At 43.5% G+C, this 12,587-nt stretch overlaps 1 protein-coding gene and 1 long non-coding RNA gene across 2 annotated transcripts in view; one reads left to right on the top strand and one right to left on the bottom strand.

Moving 5' to 3' along the window:
* RMI2 (RecQ mediated genome instability 2) overlaps positions 1 to 12,587 on the bottom strand; it is a 703,116-nt gene that overhangs the window by 374,871 nt on the left and 315,658 nt on the right. The window lies entirely within an intron of this gene.
* LOC142462957 (uncharacterized) overlaps positions 7,361 to 12,587 on the top strand; it is a 34,874-nt gene continuing 29,647 nt past the window's right edge. Inside the window, exon 1 of the long non-coding RNA XR_012787302.1 lies at positions 7,361 to 7,499. This is a non-coding gene — a long non-coding RNA (uncharacterized LOC142462957). The remainder of the gene's footprint in view (positions 7,500 to 12,587) is intronic.

Below are 12,587 nucleotides of genomic sequence, written 5' to 3'. Positions count from 1 at the left end.
ATTTTCTCTACAAATGATAAATGAAAAAGTTGGATAAAACGTTATATGTGTGTGTGCGCGCGCAATATATATATATATATATATATATATATATATATATATATATATATATATATATAGAGGTATCAGTACCGTGTTAGCCGAGCTTCAATAATCAAAAAATAAATAGATGATACCGTTCTGTGGCTAACGAAATGCTTTTATTTGTGCGAGCTTTCGAGATACACTGATCTCTTCTTCCGGCGATGTTACAATGAATGAAGCAAGCAAAAGGTATACTTAAAAACAGTGTCTCTTGGAATGTTATCTGTGCTGGTCCTTCCCCCGGTGTGGATGTGTTTTATGCCTAGAGGTGTCAAAAGGTTCCTGAAAGCAAGTGATGAAAGAGTGTGTATGTGTATCAGTGTGAATGAAAATGAATGGAGAGCCCACAGTATATACAGTGCTTTACAAAAGGTGTGTTTGGAGTGGGAGTGGATATAAATGGTGTGGGTGGGTGTGGAAATGTGAGAGTTTGTAGCACAACTAAAAGTGTGTGTGGATACTCTGTGGTGCCTATTGATGTATAGGGATGGAAAAACAGTATTTGTATGTGTAAGAGGAATGTGGTGTATGTGGTGCTCAAAATTGAGCAGGTAGCATCCTTAAACATATTGTTAATAAGATCCTTAATTAGGAGGTCCGGCGATGATGGAGTGCCCCTCAATAATGCAATAATTCTGCGTGATGACTGTAGGGGAAGTGACAAGTGGAGTCAGTTAAGACAGCCACCGGGATGTACACAATAATCACCCTGACAGTATGATGAAGAGGAACTATGTCCATAACAGCAGGAATTGAATAAGGCACATTGGCACTTTACCTGCTCCTTCAGGGGGCACTCTCAGGATCAGTAGCGTGCAGTCCATCCATAGGTAAATTCAAGAGGGTAGTGGTGTAGATAGAGCACAGCTTCCAGACTCCCTGCAATGTGAGGCAGGGAAAACAAAACCAGGCCACTCCGCAGTAGTTTCAAATTTGTATTGGCCAACTAACACATACAGGGAAAAAAGGGGACAAATAGAACGCACCTACGCGTTTCGTACAAAGGTACTTTATCAAGGTGAAGCAGGAACACAATACCAGCCTATTTATACCCACCATTTGCACTTCTAGTCCAATGGGTTGCGGCGTCAATCGCCGACAGCTGCAAGCAGTCGCGGTTGTATGACGCACACTCCCAGGGAATAGGGTGCATCAGGTAGTACATAGGGACTGCCACGAGACCTCCGTCGCGTCATAGAGATGACGTCATCAGCGTGCGGCACGTAGGCCCCTCACGTTGACGCAACGTCCATCTCCATTGGCTGGGATATGTCACGTGATCTAAAAACTTTTTTACAACATACAACTTTATTAGTGTAACACAATATGAACAGTAAAAACCAAAATACTTAGAAATGGAATAACATTAAACATGATTTAAACTAAAAACTCGCTGGATAATTAAATCGCAGACTCCCAGTCATGGTTTCATATATCTATGATTGCAAAAATATTGCTTGTAATACATTGATTAATTATGAAAGACAATGCATCATATGAAAATTATATATGAATATATTCATAATAATATAACCATTCATGGGACAAAAATAGAACCATGCTAGTTCATGGAAACTTGAACAGTAGATGTATATACAGTACCATCAAATGGTAATCAGAAGAAGTCTAGAGTAGTATAACTTAAAAAAACGTTTACATTTTATGCTTATAGTACATCTAGGAGGAGACATATGATTCATAGGTTGTTATGTCTTTATATCTTAATTAAGACATGAGCACAGATTGGGATTGCATAGTGTTAATTAAAAATTAGGAATTAAAGGAATAAATGTAACTAAATATAGCCAAGATTACAAATAAATTTCCAAAAATGTATTACTAGAATATATATAAATGTTTATAAGGCCTTTAATGATGAAAAGTACATATTAGTACGTATATAATTTTATAAGGACGATAATTTAATTATAAAAAGTATAGAATTTAACAGTTGCAAATTTATTAATTACAAATAGATAGAAATAATCCTTATAAATCATATAAAGTGACTTATATCCCACTCTGTGTTCATACCCAGGGGTGTTCTGGTTCTAAGGGTAAAAATCCAGAAGGATTCACGTCTATCAAGATTTTTTGTCCTGTCCCCACCTCTTGGAGGAACAGGTATTTGTTCAATTCCCTGAAATGAAAAGGAGTTAATATTACCTTGTGGACAATTGAAAAAATGCTTGGACACCGGGTGATTCTGATCACCAATTCGTATAAGACGTAAATGCTCTAGAATTCTAATTTTGAGACATCTAGTCGTTCTCCCGACGTATTGTCGGCCACATCCACACTGCAGTAGGTAGATAACAAATGTGGAGTTGCAATTCAGAAAAGATTTAATTTTATAGTTTAAACCGGAATTAAAAGAGCAAAATTGTTTGCTATTTTTCATTTTTGGGCATACTTTGCAGTGTGTACAAGAGTATGTACCATGTGGTAAATTAGAAACTTCTTTTTTACCATCACTGGATTCAAAGAGACTTGGGGAGAGACTATTGGACAACGTTTTGGCCCGTTTGTAAACTACATTGGGACCCGAAATAATGTACGGTTTCAGTATTGGGTCTAGAGTTAATACGTTCACTCTACACCAGAGGACAAGACAAACATCCCTTGGGCCAAAAAATCAATTTTAAAATCCAAAGCAGACTCTGACACTTCAGATACAGAATATCTGGGTCATACAGTTTCTTTCTTTAATGCACATGAGGAGGAAAACACACACTCCGAGATAGAAGCACCCAGGGAACAACGCCCATTTTGGGAACGTAAACAAAAAGAGAGATCTTCAGAGTATAAACCTCGTCCATCACATACATCTGAAACCTCTGGCCAAGCATCGGTGTCAAAAAACTTAAAAGAACAAGACGGGGCAAGAAAACCAAAAACCCAATACAAGGGAGCACCTTCCAAAAGGAAGAAGAATTTTTAGGAGAAGAAAGTGCAGTTATCAATATCTCAAATGTGACTCTAACAAAAGATGAACTATCATTACTTAACAAGGGCATGGGCTTTGTGCCAGACACCAATTTTGACCTTTTTCAAACAATGGTTGATTTAAACAAATTCGTTAGAAAGTGTACATTGAAAAAGTTTTTCAGTAATAAGACACTTAACAGTAATGAAGAACAAGTTGTCAATACTGCATTGGTTACACCTGAATGTATTACTAACAATGTTGATACTAATCCTCTAGATGTTACAATGTATGAAACTGAGATAATTCAATCTAATATATTCTCATTTAAGGATCAATGTCTGATTCAGGACCTAGAGGACCTAGACACCAACCCTATATCCGACTCTGATTACTATTATAACTTTATGGGAAGATCTAGTTCAGGTCTCAAAAAACAATCATTGTTTTATCCTACCTTTGTAAAAGGAAAACATCTCTCCACTTTTGAGAACTTAGTGGAGAGAGATTTAAGATTACTACAGAAAGGTTTCTCTTTCGACACAGGTTATTGTAATACCAAAAATGAGAATCTCAGTCGTGATGAATGTATAGCCCTTAATGATCTTAAGAGAAATAAATCTTTAATAATAAAAAATGCCGACAAGGGAGGAGCAGTGGTAGTGCAGCATAGGGATGACTACCTTAGGGAGGCGTTACGCCAACTTCGGGATGTGTCCTCCTATGCTGCACTGCCATCTGACCCAACTATAAAATATCAGACAGAACTAAGACATTTGTTGGATCTGGGTTCAATGCTAGGTGTCTTGAATGATAATGACATGGATTTTCTATACAAGCCCTTCCCTGTCACACCCGTGTTTCACCATCTCCCGAAGATTCATAAGACATTGGTCTCCCCCCCTGGGAGGCCAATTGTCTCTAGCATTGACTCTTTGGGGGATGGTGTCTCACGATATGTGAATCACTTTCTCCAACCCATGGTACAACAGCTCCCGTCCTACATTAGAGACAGTACTCATCTAATAAATACACTAGATGACTTAAAATGGAAGAGCAATTTACTCTGGCTGACATTAGACGTTACGTCTTTATACACCGTGATATCCCACGAACATGGTTTGACAGCTGTGGAATATTTCTTAAATAAGTCTGACTTGTCACCAGCACAAAACACTTTTATTTTGGATGCGATTCACTTTTTACTCACACACAATTTCTTTTTGTTTAGAGGTGGGGACAGGACAAAAAATCTTGATAGACGTGAATCCTTCTGGATTTTTACCCTTAGAACCAGAACACCCCTGGGTATGAACACAGAGTGGGATATAAGTCACTTTATATGATTTATAAGGATTATTTCTATCTATTTGTAATTAATAAATTTGCAACTGTTAAATTCTATACATTTTATAATTAAATTATCATCCTTATAAAATTATATACGTACTAATATGTACTTTTCATCATTAAAGGCCTTATAAACATTTATATATATTCTAGTAATACATTTTTGGAAATTTATTTGTAATCTTGGCTATATTTAGTTACATTTATTCCTTTAATTCCTAATTTTTAATTAACACTATGCAATCCCAATCTGTGCTCATGTCTTAATTAAGATATAAAGACATAACAACCTATGAATCATATGTCTCCTCCTAGATGTACTATAAGCATAAAATGTAAACGGTTTTTTAAGTTATACTACTCTAGACTTCTTCTGATTACCATTTGATGGTACTGTATATACATCTACTGTTCAAGTTTCCATGAACTAGCATGGTTCTATTTTTGTCCCATGAATGGTTATATTATTATGAATATATTCATATATAATTTTCATATGATGCATTGTCTTTCATAATTATTCAATGTATTACAAGCAATATTTTTGCAATCATAGATATATGAAACCATGACTGGGAGTCTGCGATTTAATTATCCAGCGAGTTTTTAGTTTAAATCATGTTTAATGTTATTCCATTTCTAAGTATTTTGGTTTTTACTGTTCATATTGTGTTATACTAATAAAGTTGTATGTTGTAAAAAAGTTTTTAGATCACGTGACATATCCCAGCCAATGGAGATGGACGTTGCGTCAACGTGAGGGGCCTACGTGCCGCACGCTGATGACGTCATCTCTATGACGCGACAGAGGTCTCGTGGCAGTCCCTATGTACTACCTGATGCACCCTATTCCCTGGGAGTGTGCGTCATACAACCGCGACTGCTTGCAGCTGTCGGCGATTGACGCCGCAACCCATTGGACTAGCAGTGCAAATGGTGGGTATAAATAGGCTGGTATTGTGTTCCTGCTTCACCTTGATAAAGTACCTTTGTACGAAACGCGTAGGTGCGTTCTATTTGTCCCCTTTTTTCCCTGTATGTGTTAGTTGGCCAATACAAATTTGAAACTACTGCGGAGTGGCCTGGTTTTGTTTTCCCTGCCTCACATTGCAGGGAGTCTGGAAGCTGTGCTCTATCTACACCACTACCCTTTTGTATGTGTAAGAGACAGCTGTGTGTGCATACATATAGCACAGTATGTTAAATTACGCCGTGGGGTCATGTGACGTCACCCTCGTCAAATGCCGCTGCAGGTCACGTGACGCCGCATCAAGGTAAGGGGGGGGGGCGCGAGCACCAGCAGAGGGAAGACAGGGGGGGCGAGCTGCAAAAGTTTGTGCTCCCCTGGTATAACCAATAAATAATATAGCTGATATAGCAATTTGGTTGTGGCTAGAGAGAGATTATAATGGCAGTGAGAATTAGTGGTCAGAATTAATAACAGTGCAATTACTAAAAAGTAGCTGTAATAAAATAATAATAAACACTATGCCTAAACACAATAAAAGTCCAGAAACCTAGCTCTAATAGCTATGTTATAACTCAATCATAAAAGGATCCAATTCGGGCGTCCTCTGGAGCCCTGGCAGCTCTCTTCAGGGAAACAACCACCTCCTCGATAGATATCTAAACAAAAAAAAGAAGAGAAAGCGCCCGCTCCATGTGTAAATTCGGTTTAACAATTTCATTTCCTGGACAAGATAAAAATAGCAAACTCACAAACATCCGTTTGGTAAAAGCATTGTGTGAGACAGGCTCGGGCTCCGTGGTAATCCGGAAGTCACTCCGCAGCTCCAGACTTTGGACGATGACCGGGAAACTCGATAGGCTGCGCCCCTCGCAGTGTGGTCCTCCAGCAATCTGTGGTATGTTGTGGTTCCACTGTAAATCCGGCGTCTCGTCTTGGTCGCGTACCAACTTCCCTTGCGACGTCAGGACGTATAGTGTGGCAATAGCAACGAGAAGAAAGTACTGAGGTGGGGTTGGATCCCCCTCGGTTATTTCTTGTTTTATTAATAAATAATTTACTATATTTTAATCTCTGGTGCGCATTGTGTGCATTTTTCTTCTTGTCTGCACAGTGCTTCAGATGCTGCATCTGAAAAAATGCCGGTGGATCGGGATGTGAGGTAGGGAAGTGACGTCCGCGCCGGAACGTTATTGCCACGCCTCCAAATATTTATTGCCACGCCCCCAATCGCACCCGCTGCATACCCTGCAAAGCCATAAAAAAGCTCAGGCTTCAGCAAGTGTATTGCAGCGTGTGTGCCTTCCCTCCGTCTGAAATACTATAGACGCAGCCTTATCGACGCTTACTAAATAGGCCCGTGTCTCTCTCTCTCTCTCTCTGTGTCTCTGTCTCTCTCTGTGTGTCTCTGTCTCTCTCTCTGTGTCTCTGTCTCTCTCTCTGTGTCTGTCTCTCTCTCTGTGTCTCTGTCTCTCTCTGTGTGTCTCTGTCTCTCTCTGTGTGTCTCTGTCTCTCTGTGTGTCTCTGTCTCTCTCTCTGTGTCTCTGTCTCTCTCTGTGTGTCTCTCTGTGTGTCTCTGTCTCTCTCTGTGTGTCTCTGTCTCTCTCTCTGTGTCTCTGTCTCTCTCTGTGTGTCTCTGTTTCTCTGTGTGTCTCTGTCAAAAGAACATTTCAGTATTGCCAAAGCGTGAGTAATAGGGGGTGTGGGACAATGATTACACGAATACTATGGGGTACGGTATAATGGTTATACAGTACATTACTTTTGTCTCTCTCTCTCTCTCTCTCTCTCTGTGTCTGTCTCTCTTTCTGTGTCTCTCTCTCTCTGTCTCTCTCTCATTCTCTGTGTCTCTCTCTCATTCTCTGTGTCTCTCTCTCATTCTCTGTCTCTCTCTCTCATTCTCTGTCTCTCTCTCTCATTCTCTGTCTCTCTCTCTCATTCTCTGTCTCTCTCTCATTCTCTGTCTCTCTCTCATTCTCTGTCTCTCTCTCATTCTCTGTCTCTCTCTCTCATCCCTGTATGATAGGTGTTCCAACTCTATTTTTTGCTCTTCTTTTCCGTTTGAGAGGAGGGAGTCCCTCACCTCTTCAGCCACACACCAGGAACGCTGGATTGCTTTCAGACACTCGGAGAGGCGGATACAGTCGTGGATTGCAGGCACTGATTTATCTGGTAAGTACCGCAAACATGCTTGAACAAGGGCCGTAGACATTTTATTTGATGGTTTAGATTACCATTGTCTGTGGTTGTTAGTTATTGGTATTAGAGTTTTTTGATGTTGTTACGAATCAAATACATTTTGAAGTAGTAATCCCCTCCGAACTGGGCATTCCTGGCCAATAATGCCCTTGCTGTAAGAGTTGAAGGGCCCAAGCAAAGCCCCCACCTCTATACACACTAACACTGCAGGGGCATCAGAGTGTCTTGTTGTCATGGCAACGGGGGGTGTCACGTGATGTAATTTGTTTAATAAATAATTTTTTAAGGTGTCCCGGTTTTTCATTATCGAAATCTGGTCACCCTATTCATCAAGCAGCAAAAGTGAAGAAACAATTGTAGTTTTGCTAATGGACGTCATTTTGGCATATCATTAGCTTTGAGGATACCCATTAATATGAAGAAAAATAACATTGATTCCCAATGTAGCCCCCCTTCCCTGGGCCAATCGCAGATCGGGCCCCCTCCTCTGTACTAGGGTCTGGCTACGGGTCTGAGTGTGGTGCATACCTGCTGGCAACAGGGGGGCCTGAGTCTCCCGCGATGGTATGGGGGATGACAGGATCAGGTTTCTGGGGTGAATGCCTCCGTCTCATCAGAGCAGGATGAAATTTCTCTTCAGAAGGACTTGGAGAGACTGGAAACGTGGGCAGGTAAATGGCAAATGAGGTTTAATACAGATAAATGTACAGTAAGGTTATGCATTTGGGATGCAAGAATATAAAGGCGACTTACAAATTAAATGGAGATATATTGGGGGAATCCTTGATGGAGAAGGATTTAGGAGTGCTTGTAGACAGCAGGCTTAGCAATAGTGCCCAATGTCATGCAGTAGCTGCAAAGGCAAACAAGATCTTATCTTGCATCAAACGGGCAATGGATGGAAGGGAAGTAGACATAATTATGCCCCTTTACAAAGCATTAGTAAGACCACACCTTGAATATGGAGTACAATTTTGGGCACCAATCCTAAGAAAAGACATTATGGAACGAGAGAGTGCAGAGAAGAGCCACCAAATTAATAAAGGGGATGGACATTCTAACTTATGAGGAGAGGCTAGCTATATTGGATTTATTTACATTAGAAAAGAGGCGTCTAAGAGGGGATATGATAACTATATACAAATATATTCAGGGACAATACAAGGAGCTTTCAAAAGAACTATTCATCCCACGGGCAGTACAGGTTGGAGGAAAGGAAATTTCACCAGCAACAAAGGAAAGGGTTCTTTACAGTAACGGCAGTTAAAATGTGGAATTCATTACCCATGGAGACTGTGATGGCAGATACAATAGATTTGTTCAAAAAAAGGTTGGACATCTTTTTAGATGGGAAAGGTATACAGGGATATACCAAATAAGTATATATGGGAAGGATGTTGATCCAGGGATTAATCCGATTGCCAATTCTTGGAGTCAGGAAGGAATTAATTTTTCCCCTTAATGGGTTTTTTTGTTTGCCTTCCTCTGGATCAATAAGTAAGTATAGATATTGATATAAAGTATCTGTTGTCTGAATTTAGCATAGGTTGAACTTGATGGACGTACGTCTTTTTTCAACCTCATCTACTATGTAACTATGTATGTAATGGTGCAGCGCCTCCATCTCTGAGCCCCAGGAATACGGGTGGAATCCTTCCAGAGAGTCCCCCCCCCTCGGGGATGAGAGATTCCAGTCTCACACTGTATATCTTTATAAGCAGCCGCAGCTCTTTATTCACAGCAGCAGAATAGCAGCAACAAGACTGTCAATCAGGTACAGGGTGTCTTCCTCCACACAGGACTGCTCTCCCTCAGGATGGTCTCTGTGTCCCTGCCACCACCCCAGGTCAAGGGCACCCAGGGTGGGGCTAGCTCTTCCCTCGCCCCCTAAACAGGGTGAGAGGAATTGGTCCACCTCCCTAACTAAGGTTGCATCAGCTCTACTCAGAGGCTGATGGCTCCCCTTCTCCAACGGCCAATTGATATAGGCTCTCTCTGCCACCCTGGGCCAGCCAGGTGACAGACTCAGCAGACTCTAACTCTGGACTGAACTCTTAACTCTGACACACACTTCTACTAAATAGGAAGTGCACTGCTCTTTATGATATTGGCAGGCACTGCCCCTGTGTCTCTGCCTACCACACAGGGTCAGGTACCAATTTCAGGAATGTCCCGTTATTAGCGTAAACACAACAGAGTTCCATGGATCTAGCATTAAGACTGTAAGCTCTGCAGGCCAGGGATTTCCTTTCCTATTGTCTGATTTTGTTTGTTGCACTTATTGTACTATAATTCTCTGTACTGTATTGCCTCTTTTATAAAGCGCTATATAAATAAATATTTACATACATAATATATCTTAATGCATCTTAAGACACCTTAGAGTTCCCTCTATAAGACACTTTATGGTCCACTCAAGTGAATAGTCTGTAAGTAGGGTGACCATTCGTCCCGGTTTTGCTGGGACAGTCCCGTTTTTTTCTGTCCTGTCCCGATTTTAGCTCCGTCCCGGTTTTTGTCCCTGGTCCCGGTATTGCGGGGCAGCGGCGGTGAGGAGAATGCGGCGGCCGGTAAGTATTTTCTATGTGTGTGTGTGAATGCTGCCGGGGAGACTGAATGAAGGAGAGTGCCGGGGGCGGGACTTAGAATGCCGGCCGGCCCGCATGGGATTGGATGAATGATGATGCCGGGGGCGGGACTTACAATGCCGGCCGGCCCGCAGGGGATTGGTTGCAGGCAGGTCAGAGGAAGCCGGGGGCGGGACTTCCGCTTTGTGCAGAGCACACGTGTCTTCCCGCTCCCGGCTCCTCTGTTCGCGGTGAGTGTCCCCTTTCTGTCCCGGGTCCCAGCCAGGGGGGGTAATAGGAGGTGGTAGCGGGGGTGCGCCTACCTTTGTACCACCTTGTACCTTTGCCCCCCCGGCGCTCCCACCATTGCCCCCCTGGCGCTCCCACCATTGCCCCATCAGCGCTCCCACCTTTGCCCCCCGGCGCTCCCACCTTTGCCCCCCGGCGCTCCCACCTTTGCCCCATCGGCACTCCCACCTTTGCCCCCCCCGGCGCTGCCACCTTTGCCCCCCCTGGCGCTCCCACCTTTGCCCCCCCTGGCGCTCCCACCTTTGCCCCCCTGTCACTCACAGCTTTGTCCCCCCGGCGCTCACAGCTTTGCCCCCCCGGCGCTCCCACCTTTGCCCCCCCGGCGCTCACAGCTTTGTCCCCCGTCGCTCACAGCTTTGCCCCCGTCCCCTTGGTGTGGGAGATGGGCTCGGGGGCGGGCAGTGGTTGCTGCGCCGTCGCAGGCGGTGCAGGGGGAGGCTGGGTGTATCTGTGTGTGTGTGTATCAGTGTGTGTGTGTGTGTGTGTGTGTGTGTATCTCTGTGTGTATGTGTATCTCTGTGTGTATGTGTATCTCTGTGTGTATGTGTATCTCTGTGTGTATGTGTATCTCTGTGTGTATGTGTATCTCTGTGTGTGTGTGTGTCAGTGTGTGTGTGTCAGTGTGTGTGTGTCAGTGTGTGTGTGTCAGTGTGTGTGTGTCAGTGTGTGTGTGTCTGTGTGTGTGTGTCTGTGTGTGTGTGTCAGTGTGTGTGTGTGTCAGTGTGTGTGTGTGTCAGTGTGTGTGTGTGTCAGTGTGTGTGTGTGTCAGTGTGTGTGTGTGTCAGTGTGTGTGTGTGTCAGTGTGTGTGTGTGTGTCAGTGTGTGTGTGTGTCAGTGTGTGTGTGTGTCAGTGTGTGTGTGTGTCAGTGTGTGTGTGTGTCAGTGTGTGTGTGTGTGTCAGTGTGTGTGTGTGTGTCAGTGTGTGTGTGTGTCAGTGTGTGTGTGTGTCAGTGTGTCTGTGTGTGTGTGTGTCTGTGTGTGTGTGTGTCTGTGTGTGTGTGTGTGTGTCAGTGTGTGTGTGTGTGTCAGTGTGTGTGTGTGTGTCAGTGTGTGGGTGTGTGTCAGTGTGTGGGTGTATCTGTGGGTGTGTGTATCTGTGGGTGTGTGTGTCAGTGTGTGTGTGTGTCAGTGTGTGTGTGTGTGTCAGTGTGTGTGTGTGTGTCAGTGTGTGTGTGTGTGTCAGTGTGTGTGTGTGTGTCAGTGTGTGTGTGTGTGTCAGTGTGTGTGTGTGTGTCAGTGTGTGTGTGTGTGTGTCAGTGTGTGTCAGTGTGTGTGTGTGTGTGTGTGTGTGTGTCAGTGTGTGTGTGTGTGTCAGTGTGTGTGTGTGTCAGTGTGTGTGTGTGTCAGTGTGTGTGTGTGTCAGTGTGTGTGTGTGTGTCAGTGTGTGTCAGTGTGTGTGTGTGTGTCAGTGTGTGTGTGTGTGTCAGTGTGTGTGTGTGTCAGTGTGTGTGTGTGTCAGTGTGTGTGTGTGTCAGTGTGTGTGTGTGTCAGTGTGTGTGTGTGTCAGTGTGTGTGTGTGTCTGTGTGTGTGTGTGTGTGTGTGTGTGTGTGTATCTGTGTATCTGTTTGTGTGTGTGTGTGTGTGTGTGTATCTGTTTGTGTGTGTGTGTGTGTGTATCTGTGTGTGTGTGTGTGTGTATCTGTCTGTGTGTGTGTGTATCTGTCTGTGTGTGTGTGTATCTGTCTGTGTGTGTGTGTATCTGTCTGTGTGTGTGTGTATCTGTCTGTGTGTGTGTGTATCTGTGTATCTGTTTGTGTGTGTATCTGTGTATCTGTGTGTGTGTGTATCTGTGTATCTGTGTGTGTGTGTGTATCTGTGTGGCTATTTTGGCGATAAGCTGGTGATAAGTGGCTTATCGCTCCTTACTGCATGAGGGCCTTAGGGAGGATTTGTTCCTTTAAAGTACACCTAGTTTGGCATAGGTGGGATGTCAGGGTATCAATGTGCAACCCAAATGTTAAATGGGAGTTGAATGCCCAGATATTTCAAACAAGTAACAGGGGCTAGGATGGTTTTTGATGAGACAGAGGCCCCAAAATGGGGTCGTAGGCTCCTTAAGGGCTGCGACGTCCTGATTGGCATGAGCTGGGGGATCGGATAACCCCCCTTCCCCCACGGAGTGGGAAGGCTGCTTGTCCCCTCCCATCTAGGGGGAGGGGGGTGAGAGGGTATAAAGAGAGGGTC

The sequence above is a fragment of the Ascaphus truei genome, chromosome 11 (assembly GCF_040206685.1).
Source record: "Ascaphus truei isolate aAscTru1 chromosome 11, aAscTru1.hap1, whole genome shotgun sequence".
Taxonomy (NCBI): domain Eukaryota; kingdom Metazoa; phylum Chordata; class Amphibia; order Anura; family Ascaphidae; genus Ascaphus; species Ascaphus truei.
Note: the sequence above shows the minus strand (reverse complement) of the source record. Positions and strands in the feature narration are given on the sequence as shown.